The sequence below is a fragment of the Melanerpes formicivorus genome, unplaced genomic scaffold (genome assembly GCF_026170545.1).
Source record: "Melanerpes formicivorus ecotype bairdi unplaced genomic scaffold, bMelFor1.0.p_v2 SCAF_26, whole genome shotgun sequence".
NCBI lineage: Eukaryota > Metazoa > Chordata > Aves > Piciformes > Picidae > Melanerpes > Melanerpes formicivorus.
In genome coordinates this window covers 1026148-1048993 of record NW_027142378.1, presented here as the reverse complement: position 1 = coordinate 1048993, position 22846 = coordinate 1026148, and the positions used below count along the sequence as shown (strand labels likewise).

Sequence of the window (22846 nt, the reverse complement as noted above, 5' to 3'; positions counted from 1 at the left end):
TTTGGGGTTTTTTTGTTGCTGTGTTTTGGTTTACTGCCAGGTTTGATCTCATCCCTTCAGTGCCTGCAAAAGAAGTGGTAAGTGAAGTTTGTGCTGCTGAAATGCCAAGGCTGTGCTTTAGCTGCTGCTGCTGGTGGTGGTGGTGGTGGAGCACAGCAGATGGTGGCCTGCTGTAAGCCATCAGCAGATTACAAAAGATAAAGTCTGGGCTAAATATAGAGCTGCAGGCAGGCTCAGGAGCTGGCTTGGTGAAGCGGGAGAGGGGACAGAGCTCACTTTTGGCTGGTGTGAGGTGGTGCACGCTGGGGAAGCTTTGCTTTTGCTGGAGCAGAAACTGGGCAGGGTGAGAGATGTTCCCCAAAAGGGGTTTATGGGGCTGGAGGAGAGGGCTGGGGAGGAGCAGCTGAGGGAGCTGGGGGTGTTCAGTGTGGAGAAGAGGAGGCTTGAGTGCTGGGTTCAGGTTTGGGCTCTCACTCCCAGAAGGACATTGAGGGTTGGAGCAGGGCCAGAGAAGGGCAACAGAGCTGGGGAAGGGTCTGGAGAAGAGGGCTGGGGAGGAGCAGCTGAGGGAGCTGGGGGTGTTGAGTGTGGAGAGGAGGAGGCTGAGGGAGACCTCCTTGCTCTCTGCAGCTCCCTGAGAGGAGACTGCAGGGAGCTGGGGGTTGGGCTCTGCTCCCCAGGAACAAGGGATAGGATGAGAAGAAATGGCCTGGAGTGTGCCAGGGGAGGGATAGGTTGGAGATTAGGAGGAACAATGTCTGTGCTGCAAGAGTGGTCAGGGACTGGCAGAGGCTGCCCAGGGAGGTGGTGGAGTCCCCATCCCTGGAGGGGTTCCAGAAAGCTGTGGCCATGGCACTTTGGGGCCAGGGTTTAGTGGCTGTGGTGGGGCTGGGTTGGGTTGAAGGTTGGACTGGATGATCTGGTTGGGGTTGGGCTCTGCTTCCTAGTCTGGGATGATAGCATGAAAGGAAAAGGCCTGGAGCTGTGCCAGGGGAGGCTTGGATTGGCAGCTAGAAACCTGGACATTTGTGTTCCCACAGTCATTTGGGGGAGTTGATTTCCTCTCTGGTGTTTTACCTTACCTTGATTTGTGATTTCTGATTCTTGACATCATTTTTTCCAGCATTATTGTTTCCCATGCCTGTTTGGCAGGCAGGAGAAGATTAGTGAGAAAATAAGGTTTGTGACAGGGTGGATGTGCTGACAGGAGCTGACTGTGATAGGTGCAGCAGGAGGATGGCTTCCTCTCAGCACTGATGCATTTTGGCTGGAGAGGAGAAGGCTGAGAGGGGATCTGAGCAATGCCTGTAAATATCTGAGGGGTGGGGGGCAAGAAAGGGCCAGGCTCTGCTCAGTGGTGTCCTGGGACAGGACAAGGGGCAGTGGACACCAGCTGAAGCCCAGGAGGTTCCACCTCAGCAGGAGGAGAAACTTCCTTGGTGTGAGGGTGCTGAGCCCTGGAGAAGGCTGCCCAGAGAGGCTGTGGAGTCTCCTTCTCTGGAGGCTTTCCAGCCCTACCTGGATGTGTTCTTTGTGCCCCTTCTTGAGCAGGGGGTTGGCCCTGATGATCTCTGGAGGTCCCTTCCACCTCTACCACTCAGTGATTCTGTGACTCCCCCCACCCTGTCAGTCCAGCATCCATTCTCTAGTCCCAGCCACACCAGGGACACCTGAGCCCCAAGCTCCTGCTGCTCTTTTAGCCATGGGCAGCTGATAGAGAAAGCCAAATCATGGCCCTGCTTTCACCACTCAACACCACTGCTTTGGGGAAGAAGCCTGCTGTGAAGTGTTTGAGACACCCCCTGGAAATGCTCAAGGGCCTGCAGTGATAGGATGAGGGAGAATGGATTGAAGCTTGAGGAGGGTAGATTTAGACTGGAGATGAGGAAGAAATTCTTGCCAGTGAGGGCAGTGAGACACCGGCACAGGCTGCCCAGGGAGGCTGTGGATGTACTCCCTGGAGGTATTCAAGGCCAGACTGGATAAGGCCTTGAGCAGCCTGGGCTGGTGGGAGGTGTCCCTGCCCATGGCAGGGGGGTGGGAACTGGATGAGCTTTGCAGGTCCCTTCCAGCTCAAGCCATCATTTGATTCCATGATGCCAGCTGAGCCCATGGCCTGTCCCCCACAGTGCTGGAGGTGTGGCTTGCTGCTCCTGCCTGGCACCAGAGCTGGAGCCAAAGTCACTTTCCTCCTCAGGTTGTATTTCATGCACATCTCACCCTAAAAAATCATAGAAGCAGTGAAAGATGTTGAAAGGTTAATCAGGATCTCCAAGGCAGGTGATGAAGAAGCTGTTCCATCAGCTATCAATAACTCTGGAGCCTTGACTTCCTGGATCAGTCCAATCATTGCAGCAATTATAAATCATAATAATTATTTGTTAATTAAAAGAGAGAGACAAAGATCCATTTTTATTCCCTCCCCCATTTCCCCCCCCCCCCTTCTATAAATGCTCTGTGGCAGCCTCACAGCTGAGTGCAGTTAGGTCACAGGTGTGTTGTCTCATCTGCTCAGCAGCACAGCCAGGAGAAAAGGGCAGCTCTGGGGAGGAGAGCTCAGTTCCACAGCTTCCTGCTTGCACTTCTCTTCACCCTGCTCCTGGAGCCTGCCTGCATGCTGTGAGTGCTGCCCTTGCCTGGGCTGGGTGTCCCTTTCTGTCCCATCTGCTGGAGGGGGGTTGGCTGCTTCCTTCAGTCTGTTTTCACCCCACCCTGTGGCTCTGCTCTGCTTCTCCCTTTCCCTTTCTGTGCTGGGGAGGGGCTGCTGTGTGCTGGAGCCACTGCTGGAGCCTAGCCCCAGCTCTGTGCTGAATGGAGGCAATAGGAGAAGAGGGAAGGGCCTCAGGTTGGCTCAGGGGAGGCTTAGGTTGGACTTCAGCAGAACCTCCTTGCCTGGAAGGCTTCTCCAAGCCTGGCCCAGCGAGGTGGCTGAATGCCCAGGCCTCCAAGTGTTTAAAAGATGGTAGATGTGGTGGTCTTGAGGACATGGCTTAGAGGTGGGATTGGTCTTGAACATCTCCAGGGAGGAGGCATCCAGAGCCTCCCTGGCAACCTGTGCCAGCGCTCCCCCACCCTCACTGGCAAGAATCTCTCCCTCCTCCCCAGTCTTCCTGCCCCCTCTTGGAGGCCACTCAGCTGTTTCCCTGGGTCGAAGCAACTCCATTTTAGCTCTGTGAAGATCTGAGTGCCTCCATTCCCTGCTGCCTCCACTGGCACAGCTCTCTTCAAAGCCTGCCCTAGATAGGACTTCCAAGCAGCTATATCTGGCATTTTGCAACAGGAGCTCTTCAGAAGCTGCTGCCTCACCTTGAAGACAGCTTCTGATGTCAGTGCCTGGAGAGAGAGTTTTGTTCATTAGGAGAAGTGCATCAGGCAGCTGCTCTGAGGCAGCCTCCTGCCAGCCTTCTGCAGGTGGATGGCCAGACATGGCCACAAAGGCTCCGTGGGGGAGGGAAGAGAGACCAAAGCCAACTTGGCTCCTGCTTCCAGGGTCTTTGTGTGAGGAAGAGCTTGAAAGGGGCTCTCTGTCCTCTGTGTGGAGTTTTAGCCCCCTCTGAGAGAGCGGCTGCAGCTGAAGGTGTAAACTCCTTTTCAAGTGCGGCTGGAGCAGCTTCCTGCTTAAACAAAGCAGGTAATTGGCATCAAGCTCCTGGCAGAGGCTTGCTCAAGAGCATTCTGAAGCAGGACCCTTCCTCTGCTGGCTCTTTCCTGAGAACCTCTCAATGCAGAGAAGAAAGAGTAGCAGGGGCTAGGCTGGAAGGTAAGAAGGAATTAGTTAGGGACTTGCTAAGCCACAAGTCCATGGAACCCATCCTAGGGTGCTGAGAGAGCTGGCAGATGAGCTGGCCAAGCCTCTCTCCATCATTTTCCTCCAGTCCTGGCTCACTGGAGTGGTCCCAGATGACTGGAAACTGGCCAATGTGGTCCCCATCCACAAGAAGGGTTGGATGGAGGAACCTGGAAACTCTAGGCCAGTCAGCCTGACCTCAGTGCCAGGGAAAGTGATGGAGCAGATTATCCTGGGGGCAATCACTGCACACCTGCAGGATGGCCAAGGGATCAGCCCAGCCAGCATGGATTGAGGAAGGGCAGATCCTGCCTCTCCAACCTGATCTCCTTCCATGCGCAAGGGGACTGCCTGGTGGATGTAGGAGAGGCTGGGGATGTAGGCTGGACTTCAGCAAGGCCTTTGACACCATCCCCCACAGCAAACTCCTGGCCAAGCTGTCAGCCCCTGGCTTGGACAGCAGCACTCTGAGCTGGGTTAGGAACTGGCTGGAGGCTGAGCCCAGAGAGTGGTGGGGAATGGTGCCACAGCCAGCTGGCAGCCAGGCACCAGTGGTGTGCCCCAGGGATCAGTGCTGGGCCCCAGCCTGGTCAATATTTTTATTGATGATCTGGAGGAGGGGATTGAGTCCATCAGCAGTAAATGTGCAGATGACAGCAAGCTGGGGGCAGGAGTTGATCTGTTAGAGGCTAGGAGAGCTCTGCAGAGGAACCTTGCCAGGCTGGACAGATGGACAGAGTCCAAGGGCAGGAGATTGAAGACATCCAAGTGCCAGGTGCTGCATATTGGCCACAACAACCCCAGGCAGTGCTACAGGCTGGGGTCAGAGTGGCTGAGAGCAGCCAGGCAGAGAGGGACCTGGGGGTACTGGTTGAGAGTAGGCTGAACATGAGCCTGCAGTGTGCCCAGGTGGCCAAGAAGGCCAATGGCATCCTGGCCTGCCATGAGGAAGAGTGTGGCCAGCAGGAGCAGGGAGGTCATTGTGCCCTGAACTCAGCACTGGTTAGGCCACACCTTGAGTCCTGTGTCCAGTTCTGGGCCCCTCAGGTTAGGAAAGATGTTGAGTTGCTGGAAGGTGTCCAGAGAAGGGCAAGAAAGCTGGGGAGGGGTCTGGAGAAGAGGGCTGGGGAAGAGCAGCTGAGGGAGCTGGGGGTGTTGAGTGTGGAGAAGAGGAGGCTGAGGGAGACCTCATTGTTCTCTGCAGCTCCCTGAGAGGAGGCTGCAGGGAGCTGGGGGTTGGGCTCTGCTCCCCAGTCTCAGGTGATAGAAGGAGAGGAAATGGTCTCAAGGTGACCTAGGGAAGGTTTAGGTTGGACATTAGCAGAACCTTTTGGCCTGAGAGGGTTGTCCAGGCCTGGCCCAGGCTGCCCAGGGAGGTGTCTGCATCCCTATCCCTGGAGGTGCTTCACAGAGGCAGAGCTGTGGTGCTGAGGGCCATGGGTGAGCCCCAGCCTGGGCAGAGCCAGAGCAGGGTTGGGTTGGGCTGAGCTGAGAGGGCTTTGTCAAGGAGGAATCCCATAACCCTGATGTAAACTAGAAAAGGTTATGATCAGAGGAAAAAGGAGCCTAGCACAGAAATTACTGTTCATTTAGGCACCCAAAAAAAAGGTTAATATTTCAGCATCTTCCCACAGTGAAATTCATTCCACATCTCAGCTCTTAACAGCCTATTGAGCAGCATAAAATTCCTAATGAGGTCTGTGGCCTACCTGAGGTTATCTCTGTGCTCACAAACGAGATAAAGATTTTATTCAAACCTTTTCCTTCTGCCAGGTAAAATTCTCATTCTGGGTCCTTAGGGCTAATTTGTAGCCTGATTGGAAACTTTTCCCTCTGAGGTGTGTGAAAGGCAAACATGCCCTTGCCCTTGTTGGATTTCATTCCACCTCTCCCCACACCACAGCCTGGTCTCCAGGCTGGTGACACATGGGTTGGATGGGTGACCACTAGATGGATAAGGAACTGGCTTGGTGGCCAAAGAGTGGCTGTCAATGGTCAATGTCCCAGTGGAGGCCAGGGACAAGCAGAGTCCCTCAGGGATCAGTCCTGGCACCAGGCTTGTTCAACATCTTTGTGGGTGCCATGGACAGTGGCACTGAGTGCACCCTCAGCAAGTTTGCTGATGACACCAAGCTGTGTGGTGCAGCAGACAGCTGGAGGGAAGGGAGGCCATCCAGAGGGACCTGGACAGGCTGGAGAGGTGGGCACAAGCCAACCTCAGGAGGTTCAACAAGACCAAGGGCAGGGTCCTGCAGCTGGGTGGAGGCAATCCCAGGCACAAATCCAGGCTGGGCAGGGACTGGCTGGAAAGCAGCCCTGAGGAGAGAGACTTGGGGGTGCTGGTGGACAAAAAGCTCAACATGAGCTCTCAGTGTGCACTTGCAGCCCAGAAAGCCAATCAGATCCTGGGCTGCATCAGGAGAAGTGTGGCCAGCAGGGCAAGGGAGGTGATTCTCCCCCTCTGCTCAGCTCTGCTGAGACCCCACCTGGAGTACTGCCTCCAGTTCTGGAGCCCCTATTCCATGAGGGATCTGGAGGTGCTGGAAGGTGTCCAGAGAAGGGCCAGGAGGATGAGCAGAGGGCTGGAGCACCTCTCCTGTGAGGACAGACTGAAGGAGTTGGGGCTGTTCAGTCTGGAGAAGAGAAGGCTCCCAGGTGACCTCATTGTGGCCTTCCAGTATCTGAAGGGGGCTACAAGAAGGCTGGGGAGGGACTGCTCAGGATGTCAGGTAGTGATAGGACTAGGGGGAATGGAATGAAGCTGGAGGTGGGGAGATTCAGGCTGGATGTGAGGAGGAAGTTCTTCCCCATGAGAGTGGTGAAGCCCTAGAATGGGTTGTCCAGGGAGGTGGTTGGGGCCCCATCCCTGGAGGTGTTTAAGGCCAGGCTGGATGAGGCTGTGGCCAGGCTGATCTAGTGTGGGGTGTCCCTGCCCATGGCAGGGGGGTTGGAACTAGATGATCCTTGTGGTCCCTTCCAACCCTGAATGATTCTATGATACTATGAATAGAGAATTATCCTGAACTTATTTATTCCTAGCCCCCTCTCCACTCCAAAGCTGAAAATGTCCTCTCAGGCTTCATTGTTGTTGAGTTTCCTCCCCTTTTGAGAGCCACATTTACATCACAGCCTGGGAAGGAGGAATTTTGTCTGCTGGAGTTAGTCACAGAATTCCTGGTGTTGGAAGGGACCTCTGGAGGACATTGAATCCAAGCCCTCTGCCAGGGCAGGGCACCCAGGAACACGGCCAGGAGGGTTTGGAAAGGCTCCAGAGGAGACTCCACAGCCTCTCTGGGCAGCCTGCTCCGGGGCTCAGCACCCTCACAGGGACAAAGTTTTCCCTCCTGTTCCCCTGGCACCTCTTCTGCTCCAGCTTGCAGCCCTTGCCCCTTGTGCTGTGCTTGGACATCCCTGAGCAGAGCCTGGCTCCAGCCCTGCAGATCAGGAAGAGTGTGGCCAGCAGGAGCAGGGAAGTCATTGTGCCCTGTGCTCAGCACTGCTTAGGCCACACCTTGAGTCCTGTGTCCAGTGCTGGGCCCCTCAGGTTAGGAAAGATGTTGAGTTGCTGGAAGGTGTCCAGAGAAGGGCAAGAAAGCTGGGGAGGGGTCTGGAGCACAGCCCTGTGAGGAGAGGCTGAGGGAGCTGGGGTTGCTTAGCCTGGAGAAGAGGAGGCTCAGGGGAGACCTTCTTGCTGTCTGCAACTCCCTGAAGGGAGGTTGTAGCCAGGTGGGGGTTGGTCTCTTCTCCCAGGCACCCAGCACCAGAACAAGAGGACACAGTCTCAGGCTGTGCCAGGGGAGGTTCAGGCTGGAGGTGAGGAGAAAGTTCTTCCCAGAGAGAGTTGTTGGCCATTGGAATGTGCTGCCCAGGCAGGTGGTGGAGTCCCCATCCCTGGAGGTGTTCAAGAGGGGATTGGATGTGGCACTTGGAGCCATGGTTTAGTAGTCATGAGGTGTTGGGTGCCAGGTTGGACTTGATGATCTCTGAGGTCTTTTCCAACCTTATTGATTCTATGATTCTGTCTTCATCCCCAGCTATGAGGGCAGCCTTCAGGTTCCTCTGCTCCCAGCTCCAAGCCCCTGCTCCCTCAGCCTGGCCTCACAGGCAGATGTTCCACTGCCTGCAGCAGCTCTGTGGCTCTGCTCTGGACTCTCTCCAGCAGTTCCCTGAGCTCCTTCTTGAGCCGAGGGGCCCAGAACTCGATGCAATATTCCAGATGTGGCCTCAGCAGGGCAGAGCAGAGGAGCAGAAGAACCCCTCTGGACGCTACTCTCCATAGCCCTTGTAATGTACCCAGGCTGTCCTTGGCCTTCTTGGTCCCTAGGGCTCATTGCTGGCTCTTGGGCATCCTCCTCCCCACCAGCACCCCCAGCTCCCTCTTCTCTGTGCTGCTTCCCAGCAGGTCAGCCCCCAGCCTGTCCTGCTCCATGAGGTTGCCTTTCCCAGATGCCAGACTCTGCCTTTGCCCTTGTTGGATTTCATTCCACCTCTCCCCACCCAGCTCTGCAGCCTGTCCAGGTCCTCTTCAATGGCAGCACAGCCTTGGTGGGGGGGAGGGAGCATCAGCCACCCTTCCCAGTTGTGTGTCCTCAGCAAACTGGCTGGCAGTGCCCTCAGCCAGGTCGTTGGTGCACAGATTGAACAGCCCTGGGCCCGTGCAAGTCTTGAAGCAAAGCCAAATGCTGCCTGGGTGGTGAGGCTGACTTTATCAACAGCAGCTTGCAGGGTGTTTGATGGCTGGAGCTGGAGCTTTCACCAAGTTTGCTTTTACAATTAAAGCAGCGGCCCATTGACTGCAGGAAGCTTTGAAGCATCCCCAAGGTAGGCTCCAGAGCTGCCTGAGCTCAGGAATCGATGCAGAGTTTAGCAGAGGGCACAGCAGTGGTGTGAGGAGCTGAGCTCCTTGGCACTTAGGGGATCCAGGTTTTATTGTAAGGCTGGTTTCTAACCTGCTGCTGCTTGTGTGGGTGTCAGCTGCTGAGCCAGCAGGGGGCCTTGCTGGGTGCTCCTCTTGGGTCACAGCAACCCCCTGGGAGCTCTAGGCTGGGGGAAAAGTGGTTGGAAAGTGGTCCAGCAGAAAAGAACCTGGAGGTGCTGATCACCAGCTGGCTGGAGATGAGCCGGGGGGGCCCAGCTGGCCAAGGAGGCCACAAGCAGCCTGGCCTGGAGCAGCAGTGGTGTGGGCAGCAGGAACAGGGCAGGGATGGTGCCCCTGGAGCAGCAGTGGTGTGGGCAGCAGGAACAGGGCAGGGATGGTGCCCCTGGAGCAGCAGTGGTGTGGGCAGCAGGGCAGGGATGGTGCCCCTGGAGCAGCAGTGGTGTGGGCAGCAGGGCAGGGATGGTGCCCCTGGAGCAGCAGTGGTGTGGGCAGCAGGAGCAGGGCAGGGATGGTGCCCCTGGACTGGGCACTGGGGAGGCCACAGCTTGAGTGCTGGGTTCGGGTTTGGGCTCCTCACTCCCAGAAGGACATTGAGGCCTGGAGCAGGTCCTGGGAAGGGCAACAGAGCTGGGGAAGGGTCTGGAGAAGAGGGCTGGGGAGGAGCAGCTGAGAGAGCTGGGGTTCACAGACTGGTAGGGGTTGGAAGGGACCTCTGGAGGTCATCCAGGCCAAACCCCCTGCCAGAGCAGGGCACACAGGGCAGGGCACACAGGAACACAGCCAGGAGGGTTTGGAAAGGCTCCAGAGGAGACTCCACAACCTCTCTGAGCAGCCTGCTCCAGGCCTCAGCACCCTTCCAGGGACAAAGTATTTCCCCTCCTGTTCCCCTGGCATGTCCTCTGCTCCAGCTTGCCCCCAGTGCCCCTTGTGCTGTGCTTGGACATCCCTGAGCAGAGCCTGGCTCCAGCCCTGCACATCTTGATCCCCAGCAATGAGGGCAGCCCTCAGGCTCCTCTGCTCCCAGCTCCCTCAGCCTGGCCTCACAGGCAGATGCTCCACTGCCTGCAGCAGCTCTGTGGCTCTGCTCTGGACTCTCTGCAGCAGTTCCCTGAGCTCCTTCTTGAGCTGAGGGGCCCAGAACTGGATGCAATATTCCAGATGTGGCCTCAGCAGGGCAGGAGGTTGTTTAGTCTGGAGAAGAGGAGGCTGAGGGTAGACCTTGCTCTCTCCAACTCCCTGAAGGGAGGCTGGGGTGAGGTGGGGTCTGTGTAGTGCAGTTCCTTCACTCACAGCTGCTGTACCCTTGTTTCAGGCTGGAGCAGCTCCAGAGAAGGGCAACAGAGCTGGGGAAGGGTCTGGAGGGTCCAACCATCAACCCAACATCCCTATGGCCACTAAACCATGTGCTGGAGTGGTGTGGAGCTCTGCTTTCCTGGAGAGGGCCTGTTGCTGAATGAATTCCTCCTCCTGCTTGGCTTTTGAGGGCAGCTTTAGAATCATAGAATGGTCAGGGTTGGAAGGGACCTCCAGGGTCACCCAGTCCCAAGTCCCCTGCCGTGGGCAGGGGCACAGCTTTAGCTTTACCTGTTCAGTTCTCAAGCCAGGAGGATCTATATTTTTTCCCTTCCCCTGGCTAGGGGGTGGAGGGTGAAGGAGCAGCTGTGTGGGGCACTAAATCATGGCAGCACTGTGAAGTTTGTGTTTGAGAGTGGTGAGCAGTGACATTTGGTTGGCATATGAGAGGAAAGGTCACACCATGGCTGTGACATTTTTATCACCTAATAAATCCAGCCTCCTGCTTTGTCACAGGATGCAAGGGGCTGGAAGGGACCTCTGGAGCTCAGCCAGTCCAACCCCCTGCCAGAGCAGGGCACCCAGAACACATCCAGGTGGGGCTGGAAAGGCTCCAGAGAAGGAGATTCCACAACCTCTCTGGGCAGCCTGCTCCAGGGCTCAGCACCCTCACAGGGAGGAAGTTTTCCCTTCTGCTCCTGTGGCACCTCCTCTGCTCCAGCTCCTCACCTCCTCCTGACACCCTCAGAGTGAAGAACTTTTTATTGATGTCTCCCTGGAACCTCCTGGGTTTGAGTCTGTGGCCATTTGTCCTTGTCCTGGGGCAAGCTTTGGAGGTTTGAAATACAGCTGAAAGGTCTGTGGTCAAACACTGAAAGCAGAGGCTCCAAGATGCCTTCACAGAGGCTTCCCCATGCTGAGACACAGGAAGGCTGCCACATGCAGTAGGCTGCTGGTACAGTGGCTTGGACAGCAGCACTCTGAGCTGGGTTAGGAACTGGCTGGAGGCTGAGCCCAGAGAGTGGTGGGGAATGGTGCCACAGCCAGCTGGCAGCCAGGCACCAGTGGTGTGCCCCAGGGAGCAGTGCTGGGCCCCAGCCTGGTCAATATCTTCATTGATGATCTGGAGGAGGGGATTGAGTCCATCAGCAGGAAATGTGCAGATGACAGCAAGCTGGGGGCAGGAGTTGATCTGCTGGAGGGTAGAGAGGCTCTGCAGAGGGACCTTGCCAGGCTGGACAGATGGGCAGAGGCCAAGGGCAGGAGATTGAACACATCCAAGTGCCAGGTGCTGCACATTGGCCACAACAACCCCAGGCAGTGCTACAGGCTGGGGGCAGAGTGGCTGAGAGCAGCCAGGCAGAGATGGACCTGGGGGCAGCTGAACATGAGCCAGCAGTGTGCCCAGGTGGCCAAGAAGGCCAAGGGCATCCTGGCCTGCATCAGGAAGAGTGTGGCCAGCAGGAGCAGGGAAGTCATTGTGCCCTGTGCTCAGCACTGGTTAGGCCACACCTTGAGTCCTGTGTCCAGTTCTGGGCCCCTCAGCTTAGGAAAGATGTTGAGTTGCTGGAAGGTGTCCAGAGAAGGGCAAGAAAGCTGGGGAGGGGTCTGGAGCACAGCCCTGTGAGGAGAGGCTGAGGGAGCTGGGGTTGCTTAGCCTGCAGAAGAGGAGGCTCAGGGGAGACCTTCTTGCTGTCTGCAACTCCCTGAAGGGAGGTTGTAGCCAGGTGGGGGTTGGTCTCTTCTCCCAGGCAAGCAGCACCAGAACAAGAGGACACAGTCTCAAGCTGTGCCAGGGGAGGATTAGGCTGGAGGTTAGGAAGAAGTTCTTCCCAGCAAGAGAGATTGGCCATTGGAATGTGCTGCCCAGGGAGGTGGTGGAGTCCCCATCCCTGGAGGTGTTTAGGAAGATCCTGGCTGAGGCACTTGGTGCCATGGTTTAGTTGATTAGATGGTGTTGGGTGATAGGTTTGACTTGATGATCTCTGAAGTCTTTTCCAACCTGGTTTATTCTACTCTATTCTATTCTCTTGCCTGAGCTAGGACACTGGTCCTGAGTCCTGAAATGGTCAATCATTTATTTTAGGTCTTAGGACGCATTTCTTCACTGAAGGAGTCATCAGGGACTGGCAGAGGCTGCCCAGGGAGGTGGTGGAGTCCCCATCCCTGGAGAGGTTCCAGCAAGCTGTGGCTATGGCACTGGGGGCCAGGGTTTGGTGGCCATGGTGTGGTTGGCTTTTCTCCAGACCCCTACCCAGCTTTGTTGCCCTTCTCTGGACCTGCTCCAGTGCCTCAATTTCCTCCTTGCTGTAGTGAGGGCCCCACTGCCTGTGGCAGTGCAGGGTACTGAGCAGTCCTATTTCTGGTTACAAAGCAATAGGTTAATTATTGTCATAGCTGAGGGTGATGGTCTGAAGCTATCTTCTGCCTGGGAATAAGTGACAGGAGGAGAGGAAATGGCCTCAAGGTGACCCAGAGGAGGCTTAGGTTGGGCATTAGCAGAACCTTCTGGCCTGAAAGTGTTCTCCCAGGCTGCCCAGGGAGGTGTCTGCATCCCTATCCTTGGAGATGCTTCAGAGAGGCAGAGCTGTGGTGCAGAGGGCCATGGGTGAGCCCCAGCCTGGGCAGAGCCAGAGCAGGGTTGGGTTGGGCTGAGCTTAGAGCTCCCACTGCAACCTTTGTGTGGGGCAGTTAATGAACTGTCAAAAGCCAATTAATTAATCATGACATCACCAACTGTCCACATGAACTTGATGAGTGATGCTGGTGGCAGTGCAGGGCTGTGCAAGATCATCACAGCTCTCCCTGCTTAATAGCTTCTTCCCTGAGCCATCTTGGCCGTGGTGCTGGATTGATTGGATTCTCCTCCAGTCCAATTGATCATTAAGTAGGAATCCTTTCAAATTGCTGATTATGTGTCTGAAGCTGGAATCAATTAGCTCCTAGCAGGCATGCAGACACACTTAATAACTTATAAGGCTAATGGGATATACACCACCCCCCCCCAAAATAAAGAACCCAAACTCTCTTAAACCACCTCTGAGGGCACAAACTGATTTGCTGAGGACACTCCACAGCTGTTCCACTGAGGGAAATAAAGCTTTAACAGGTCCTGCTCTGGGGTCACAGCAACCCCAGGAAGGCTCCAGGCTGGGGGCAGAGTGGCTGGAAAGTGCCCAGCAGGAAAGGCCCTGGGGGTGCTGGGTGCCAGCATCTGGAGATGAGCCAGCAGTGCCCAGGGGGTCAAGAGACCACCAGCAGCCTGGGCTGGAGCAGCAGTGGTGTGGGCAGCAGGAGCAGGGCAGGGATTGTCCCCCAGTTCCCTCAGCTGCTCCTCCCCAGCTCTGGGTTGTGGAGTCACCATCCCTGGAGGTGTTCCAGAGGGGATTGGATGTGGCACTTGGTGCCATGGTTTAGTCACGGGGTCTGTGGTGACAGGTTGGACTTGATGATCTCTGAGGTCTCTTCCAACCTTGGTGATTCTGTGTGTGTGTGTGTGTTGTCCAGACCCTTCCCCAGCTTGGTTGCCTTTCTCTGGCCCTGCTCCAACCCTCAATGTCCTTCTGGGAGTCAGGAGCCCAAACCTGAACCCAGCACTCAAGCTGTGGCCTTAGCCAAGTTCAGGAGGACAATCCCTGTCCTGCTCCTGCTGCCCACACCATTGCTGCTGGTGGCCTTCTTGCCCACCTGGGCACCCCCTGGCTCATCTCCAGCTGCTGGCACCTAGCAACCCCCAGGGCCTTTCCTGCTGGGCACTTCCCAGCCACTCTGTCCCCAGCCTGGAGCACTGATAGGTCTGCTCCAACCAACATTAATCTTTCTTGTGCTTTAACTTTCCCTAACTGTGCTTTTCTGTTTCCACACTGCATGTCCCTCAGCATGCTCAGGCAACTCAATAAGAGATGACTCCCCCAAAGCACAGGGAAATGAACTCTTTGCAGGTGGGAACTCCCAGCAGGCATGAAACAAAGCCCCACCCCACCCCCCACCAGATTCACCACAAAGGAATCATTTCTGTCTCCAACATCTTATCCTGGAGGTGGAGTGCATGAGAGCCTCTCCTCTCCCTTCTCATGGTGGCCAAAGCATAGTTGAATAGGTGAGGCAAAAGGCTTCTCTGCACCCTCACACCCAGCAGGGATTGCTCAGCAGCAGATCTCCAGCCTGGTTGTGTTCCTTCACTGAGCATCCCTTGCCATCTGCTGGCTGAACCCTCGCAGCTGAACTGCTTCTGCCTGCAGTTTCCCTCCTCTTGCTTCTGTTCCTAATGATTTCATGGGGAAGAAAGCAGCCTTGCACTGCCTTCAGCCAGGTCTGAGATCTGCCTTTGTGTTTATATCCTCAGCAGTTTGAACTCTTCCTTGCAATGGCCACTGGGGAGAGAAAATGGCACTGCTCCCCCCTCCTAGATGCCAGCAAGCTGAGGGATGCTTGGCTGGGTTCTGATTTAAGGGAAGAATCTTCTTATCTTTAGCCAGGTTTAGGCAAAGTCTTCAAGAAACAACAACATAAAAATGAAAGCCAGAGGGGCAAACCTCAACCAAACTTAACCAACCAAATGAGCAAACAGAAACCACACTAAAACCAAACCAAAGAGGAAAAAACCCCAATGAAAGGAACCCTAAACAAGCAACAAAAACCCCCAGCCAACAACAAACAAACTTAAAGGGATCCCCCCCCAAAACCAAAGGGTAAAAGGGATCCCCCCCAAAACCAAAGGGTAAAAGGGATCCCCCCAAAACCAAAGGGTAAAAGGGACCCATCCCACACGCAAGGGTAAGGGGAACTCCCCCCTCCAAACCCCCAAGGATAAAAGAAACTCCCCAACCCCAAGAGTGAAAGGAACCTACCCCCTCAACCCCCAAAGGTAAAGGGAACCCACCCCATACCCTGTGGGTAAAAGGACCTCCCCAAACCCCAAGGATAAAAGGAACACCACACCCCACCCCCCCCCCCCAAAAAAAAACCCAAGGGAAAGGGAACCCACCCCAAAACCCAGGATAAAAGAAACCTTCCCTCCCCCCCCAAACCCAAGGGTCAAAGAAACCCACCCCACCACCTCAAAACAAACAAAACCCCAACCAGGCAAAAAAATAAACCAAAAGCAAACAAGAAAGCCCCAAATAAGGAGAACCCCATCTAAACAAAACCCCCGACCCACCACCACAACAACACAAAGTAGCCAAACCAGAACTCCACAAAACCCCAAATCAGATCAAAATAAACCAACAGAGAACCCAAGCCAGCAAGAAAAAGGCCTAAAAGAGAACCAAATTCAAATCAAAATAAACCAACAAAGAGCCCAAGCCAGCAAAAAAAAAAAGAAGCCTAAAGGAAAACCCAAATCAAAATAAACCAACAGAGAACCCAAGCCAGCAAAAAAAAGGCCTAAAAGCAAACCTAAATCAAAATAGGCCAACAAAGAACCCACGCCAGCAAAAAAGAGACTAAAAGAAAACCCAAATCTAATCAAAATAAACCAACAAAGAGCCCAAGCCAGCAAAAAAGAGACTAAAAGAGAACCCAAATCAAAATAAACCAACAGGGAACCCAAGCCAGCAAAAAAAAGAAGCCTAAAAGAAAGCCAAATGAAAAAGAACCAACAAAGAGCCCAAGCCAGCAAAAAGAGACTAAAAGAAAACCCAAATCAAAGTAGACCAACACAGAACCCAAGAGAGCAAAAAAAAAAGCCTAAAAGAGAACCCAAATCCAAATAAACCAATAAAGAACCCAAGCCAGCAAAACAAAGGCCTAAAAGAAACCCAAATCAAAATAGACCAACAAAGATCCCAAGCCAGCAAAGAAAAAAGCCTAAAGGAAAACCCAAATCAAAATAAACCAACAGAGAACCCAAGCCAGCAAAAAAAAAGGCCTGAAAGATAACCCAAATCAAAATCAGCCAACAAAGAGCCCAAGCTAGCAAAAAAGAGACTAAAAGAAAACCCAAATCAAATCAAACCAACAAAGAGCCCAAGCCAGCAAAAAAAGACCTGAAAGAGAACCCAAATCAAATCAAAATTGACCAACAGAGAACCCAAGCCACCATAAAAAAGCCTAAAAGAAACCCAAATCAAAATCAACCAACAAAGACCCCAAGCCAGCAAATCAAAGGCCTAAAAGAAAACCCAAATCAAAATAAATCAACAAAGAACCCAAGTCTGCAAAAAAAAAAAGCCTAAAAGAGAACCCAAATCAAATAAAAATAAACCAACAAAGAGCCCAAGCCAGCAAAAAACAGAAGCCTAGAGGAAAACCCAAATCAAAACAGCAAAGAACCCAAGCCAGCAAAAAAGAGACTAAAAGTAAATCCAAATCAAAATAAACCAACAGAGAACCCAAGCCAGCAAAAACAAAGGTCGAAAAGAGAACCAAAATCAAATCAAAATAGACCAATAAAGAGCCCAAGCCAGCAAAGAAAAGCCTAAAAGAGGACCCAAATCAAATCAAAATAGCAAAGAGCCCAAGCCAGCCTAAACAAGGCCTAAAAGAGAACCCAAATCAAATCAAAAAAGACCAACAGAGAACCCAAGCCAGCAAGAAAAGGCCTAAAAGAAAACCCAAATCAAAACAACAAAGAACTCAAGCCAGCAAGAAAAAGCTTAAAAGAGAACCCAAATCAAAATAAACCAACACAGAACCCAAACCAGCCAAAAAAAGCCTAAAAGAGAACCCAAATCAGATCAAAATAGACCAACAAAGAACCCAAGCCAGCAAAAAAAAGCTTAAAAGAGAACCCAAATCAAAATAAACCAACACAGAACCCAAACCAGCCAAAAAAAGCCTAAAAGAGAACCCAAATCAGATCAAAATAGACCAACAAAGAACCCAAGCCAGCAAAAAAAAGCTTAAAAGAGAACCCAAATCAAAATAAACCAACACAGAACCCAAACCAGCCAAAAAAAGCCTAAAAGAGAACCCAAATCAGATCAAAATAGACCAACAGAGAACCCAAGGCAGCAAAAAAAAGCTTAAAAGAGAACCCAAATCAAAATAAACCAACACAGAACCCAAACCAGCCAAAAAAAGCCTAAAAGAGAACCCAAATCAGATCAAAATAGACCAACAGAGAACCCAAGGCAGCAAAAAAAAAGAAGCCTAAAGGAAAACCCAAATCAAAGTAAACCAACAGAGAACCCAAGGCAGCAAAAAAGAGACTAAAATAAAACCCAAATCAAAATAAACCAACAAAAAAGCCAAGCCAGCAAAATAAAGGCTAAAAGAAAACCCAAATCAAATCTAAAACCAAACAAAATGAGCAGAACAAAAGACCCCAACTAAACCACCCCAAAAATAACTCCAGGAAAACCCAACCCAAACCAAAAATGATCCCAAACTAACCAACAGTTTGCTCACAGCCACATCCAGCCTGGACTTAAAGCCTCCAGGGATGAGGCTTCCATCACCTCCCTGGGCAACCTGTGCCAGGCTCTCGCCACCCTCATGGGGAAGAACTTACTAACATCCAATCTGAATCTAGTTTTGTTCCATCCCAGTCCTATCACACCCTGACATCCTCCCCAGCTTTCCTGCAGCCCCCTTCAGATACTGGAAGGCCACAAGAAGGTCTCCTTGGAGCCTTCTCTTCTCCAGACTTCCTAACATCCAGTCTGAATCACTGGATTCATTCCCCCCAGTCCTATCACTCCCTGACACCCCAAAAAGTCCCTCCCCAGCTTTCTTGTAGATACTGGAAGGCCACAGAATCACCAAGGTTGGAAGAGACCTCAAAGATCATCAAGTCCAACCTGTCACCCAACACCTCAGGACTAAACCATGGCACCAAGTGCCACGTCCAATCCCCTCTTGAACACCTCCAGGGATGGGGACTCCACCACCTCCCTGGGCAGCACATTCCAATGCCCAACAACTCTCTCTGGGAAGAACTTTCTCCTCACTTCCAGCTTAAACCTCCCTTGGCACAGCTCAAGGTTCAGTCCATTGTCCCTCATCCTGGCCCTCCCAGCCTATGTCCAAAGTCCTTCCCCAGCTCTCTTGGAGCCCTTCAGGTACTGGAAGGCTGCTCTGAGGTCTCCCTGGAGCCTTCTCTTCTCCAGGCTGCACAGCCCCAACTCTCCCAGCCTGTCCCCACAGGGGAGCTTCTGCAGCCTCTGACCATCATCACAGCCCTTCTCTGGACACCTTCCAGCACTAACTTTGCAACTCTTTGCTCACAGCAGAATGAAAAGCCAGGAAGTAAAGCCAAAGCCTTGTGGAGAGCAGCCAGCTGGGTGCAAATGGAAAACTGAGCAGTCAAGGAAAAGAAAATCCAAGTGGCAATGGTGAAAGGAGGAGGAGCAGCCTGTGAGGGTCTCATCTTGATGAAATGGTGGCTGCCAGGGGAGGCTTAGGGAGGAGAGCAGGACAGAATTGTGTCCTGCAGGAGGGATTGGAGCAGGCTGCCCAGGGAGGTGGTGGAGTCCCCATCCCTGCAGACTTTCCACACCCACCTGGCCATGTTCCTGTGTGACTGTGTCCAGTTCTGGGCCCCTCAGGTTAAGAAGGACATTGAGATACTTGAAGGTGTCCAGAGAAGGGTAAGAAAGCTGGGGAGGGGTCTGGAGCACAGCCCTGTGAGGAGAGGCTGAGGGAGCTGGGGTTGCTCAGCCTGGAGAAGAGGAGGGTCAGGGGAGACCTTCTTGCTCTCTCCAACTCCCTGCAGGGAGGTTGTAGCCAGGTGGGGGTTGCTCTCTTCAGCCAGGCACCCAGCAGCAGAACAAGAGGACACAGTCTCAAGCTATGCCAGGGGAGGTTTAGGCTGGAGGTGAGGAGAAAGTTCTTCCCAGAGAGAGTTGTTGGCCATTGGAATGTGCTGCCCAGGGAGGTGGTGGAGACCCCATCCCTGGGGGTGTTCCAGAGGGGATTGGATGTGGCACTTGGTGCTGTGGTTTAGTAGCCATGAGGTCTTGGGTGACAGGTTGGACTTGATGATCCTTGAGGTCTTTTCCAAACTTGTTGATTCTATGATTCTGCCATGTGGGAGCTATTGGATGCTCAGAAGCTAAGAATGTTTGCAATTAGGGGAGGAAGGTTCCAGACATTGGAGTTGGCAGTATTGATCAGCCTGAATGGTGAAGGGAAGCAATCTGTGGTTGGGTGAGTGGGGCTCTGAAATGAGGAGAGTTGGGAGACAGGGTTGGAAAGAGCTGTCCACCACCAGAGCTCGCAGGCACAAGTGGAAACGTTAAGACCTGATCAAAACCTCATCAAAGAATAGGAATAGAATAGGGAACAGAATAGGAATAGAATTAACCAGCTTGGAAGAGACCTTTGAGATCATTGAGGTTGTAGCCAGGTGGGGGTTGGCCTCTTCTCCTAGGCAAGCAGCACCAGAACAAGAGGACACAGTCTCAAGCTGTGCCAGGGGAGGTTTAGGCTGAAGGTAAGGAGAAAGTTCTTCCCAGAGAGAGTTGTTGGCCATTGGAATGTGCTGCCCAGGGAGGTGGTGGAGTCCCCATCCCTGGAGGTGTTCAAGAGGGGATTGGACATGGCACTTGGTGCCATGGTTTAGTAGTGATGAGGTGTTGGGTGACAGGTTGGACTTGATGATCTTTGAGGTCTCTTCCAACCTTGGTGATTCTGTGACCCTCTCCAGGCGATGATGCTTCGGCAGGGGTGTTGGACTCCATCTCCAGAAGCCCCTTCCAACCCCCTGCCATGCGCTCATGGGATGGTTTGGGCTGGAAGGGGCCTTAAAAATAAGTCTGTGAGGTATTCAGGGAGCAAACCATCTGATCAGTCTGACTCCACTTTTTGACCTGAGAGCTTTAAATCACCTTCCTCCACAAGAGCTCTTTAGAAACCCATTTTGGATTCCCTGAGAGACACAGCCTGGTGGATCTAGCTGCAGACTACCACTGCAGTATTTCCTGGAGCAGCCCTTCAAAGCCCTGCTGCATTTTCTAGTTCAGTGGCTAGACAAGAGCCTCCTGGATAGCAGAGCAGCTGCTGCTCCACCAGACACACAGGAGCACAAAAGAACTCGGTGTGCAGGGGCTCAGCAGCTTAATACTCAAATGATGTTGGGCTGCTGGGCTGCACAGAGCTCTCCTGCAGCTGAAGTCCGGCCCCTGGGCTGGGGCAATGTCTAATTAGCAGTGGAGCTGCTTTGGGCAAGGGGTGGTTAGGCTGAGTGCTCCCTGGTGGAAAAACTGCAAGTCAAGAGGAGATGTTGAGGCTGAGGGAGCTTTGCTGCAGGAGGTCTGACCTGTCCAACTGCTCTGGGTGATGCTTTGGTGTCTCGAAGCTGTTCTTGCTTTGCCTGCTTGGTAACTGCCCAAGACCTTCAGGGATGTGAAGGTTTATACCCAGCTCCCAAAGGAAGGTTTGACAGGGCAGGCAGCATCCAGCCCTGTGTTCTCCTTTCCTACAGCTTCCCCTTATGCTACATCTCGAGAGCTGGGCTCAGTTGTGGGGCTCCTCATGCCCAGAAGGACACTGAGGGCTGGAGCAGGTGCAGAGAAGGGCAACAGAGCTGGGGAAGGGTCTGGAGAAGAGGGCTGGGGAGGAGCAGCTTGGGGTGATGGAGTGGCTGGAGAGCTGCCAAACAGAAAGGGACATGAGGGTGTTCATTGACAGGCAGCTGAACATGAGCCAGCAGTGCACCCAGGTGGCCAAGAAGGCCAATGGCATCCTGGCAGGCATCAAGAATAGTGTGGCCAGCAGGAGCAGGGAGGTCATTCTGCCCTGGACTCAGCACTGGTTAGGCCACACCTTGAGTCCTGTGTCCAGTTCTGGGCCCCTCAGGTTAGGAAGGAGGTTGAGTTGCTGGAAGGTGTCCAGAGAAGGGCAACACAGCTGGGGAGGGGTCTGGAGCACAGCCCTGTGAGGAGAGGCTGAGGGAGCTGGGGTTGCTTAGCCTGGAGAAGAGGAGGCTCAGGGGAGACCTTGCTGTCTGCAACTCCCTGCAGGGAGGTTGTAGCCAGGTGGGGGTTGGTCTCTTCTCCCTGGCAAGCAGCACCAGAACAAGAGGACACAGTCTCAAGCTGTGCCAGGGGAGGTTTAGGCTGGAGGGGAGGAGAAAGTTCTTCCCAGAGAGAGTTGTTGGCCATTGGAATGTGCTGCCCAGGGAGGTGGTGGAATCCCCATCCCTGGAGGTGTTCAAGAGGGGATTGGATGAGGCACTTGGTGCCATGGTTTAGTAGTCTTGAGGTGTTGGGTGCCAGGGTGGACTTGATGATCTTTGAGGTCTCTTCCAACCTTGGTGATTCTGTGATTCTGTTCAGTGTGGAGGAGAGGAGGCTGAGGGAGACCTCATTGCTCTCTGTAGCTCCCTGAGAGGTGGCTGCGGGGAGCTGGGGGTTGGGGTGAGAACTAGAAACAGAAGAAGAAGAAATTCCTTCAGCTTGCACCAGGGGAGGGTTAGGTTGGAGATGAGAAATTTCTGTGCTGCAAGAGTGGTCAGGGACTGGCAGAGGCTGCCCAGGGAGGTGGTGGAGTCTCCATCCTGGAGGTGTTCCAGAAAGCTGTGGCCATGACACTTGGGCCAGGGTTTGGTGGCCACGGTGGGGTTGGGTGGATGGTTGGAGTGGGTGCTCTCAGAGGGCTTTTTCCACCCAACCCATTCTGTGATTCCCCTGTGGCAGGCAGCAGCCTCACTGCAGCAGGAATGGCAGCAGGGGCAAGGGTGCCTGAGGTGTGCAGGAGATCCCAGTGAAAAATGAGTTTCCAGAGTCAAGCTCTGAGCTTGAGGAGAAATGAGATTTGATCACTGAAGCATTTCTGGTGATGATCATGAGAGGAGCTAATGAGCTTGAAAAAAGGTGTGAGCTCTCCTGAGAGAGCCTCCTGGTGCCTGGGAAGTGATGGGACAGATCTGCAGTGGCAGCTGTGACAAGGCACAGCCAAAGCAGGGTCAGTTAAAGCAGATCTCCAGGACTGGTTGCTGGGGTGGAAATGCAAACAAACAAGTGTTATTTACATGTTGAAAACCTACATCTTTAGACTCTTTAGACCTACATTGAGACTGGAGATGAGGAAGAGATTCTTTCCAGTGAAGCTGGGGAGATGCTGGAAGAGGTGGCCCTGAAGGGGGCCTGCAAGAAAGCTAGGGAGGGACTTTGGACAAGGGTTGGGAGTGCCAGGACAAGGGACAATGGCTTTGAGACGGGAGAGGGCAGACTGAGACTAGAGAGGAGGAAGAAATTCCTGACAGTGAGGGTGGAGAGGGACTGGCACAGGTTGCCCAGGGAGGCTGTGGCTGTCTCCTGCCTTCAGGGCCAGGCTAGATGAGGCCTTGAGCAACCTGGGCTGGTGGGAGGTGTCTCTGCCCATGGCAGGAGGTTGGAACTGGATGATCCTGAAGGTGCCTTCCAACCCATTGCATGATGCAGGATCTTTTACCTACATTTAGAATAGAATAGAACAGAATAAACAGGTTGGAAGAGACCTTCTCAAGGTCATTGAGGCCAACCTATCACCCAACACCATCTAATCAACCAAACCATGGCACCAAGTGCCTCATCCAGGCTCTTCCTAAACACCTCCAGTGATGGTGACTCCACCACCTCCCTGGGCAGCACATTCCAATGGCCAATCTCTCCTGCTGGCAAGAACTTCCTCCTAACCTCCAGCCTAAACCTCCCCTGGCACAGCTTCAGACTGTGTCCTCTTGTTCTGGTGCTGCTTGCCTGGCAGAAGAGACCAACCCCCACCTGGCTATAACCTCCCTTCAGGGAGTTGCAGACAGCAAGAAGGTCTCCCCTGAGCCTCCTCTTCTCCAGGCTAAGCAACCCCAGCTCCCTCAGCCTCTCCTCACAGGGCTGTGCTCCAGACTCCTCCCCAGCTTTCTTGCCCTTCTCTGGACACCTTCCAATTTGAGGAGGATCAAGTGACCTGGGCCTGCCCAACACAAGTTCAAAGTTATTTGTTATAAATCAAGAAATAGCCAG

At 53.5% G+C, this 22846-nt stretch overlaps 1 protein-coding gene across 1 annotated transcript in view; it reads left to right on the top strand.

Moving 5' to 3' along the window:
- The first annotated feature begins 271 nt into the window (after positions 1-271).
- EYS (eyes shut homolog) overlaps positions 272-22846 on the top strand; it is a 162670-nt gene continuing 140095 nt past the window's right edge. The window contains 1 exon segment of the mRNA XM_068153724.1: positions 272-343. The gene's annotated coding sequence lies outside the window, so the exon portion shown is untranslated.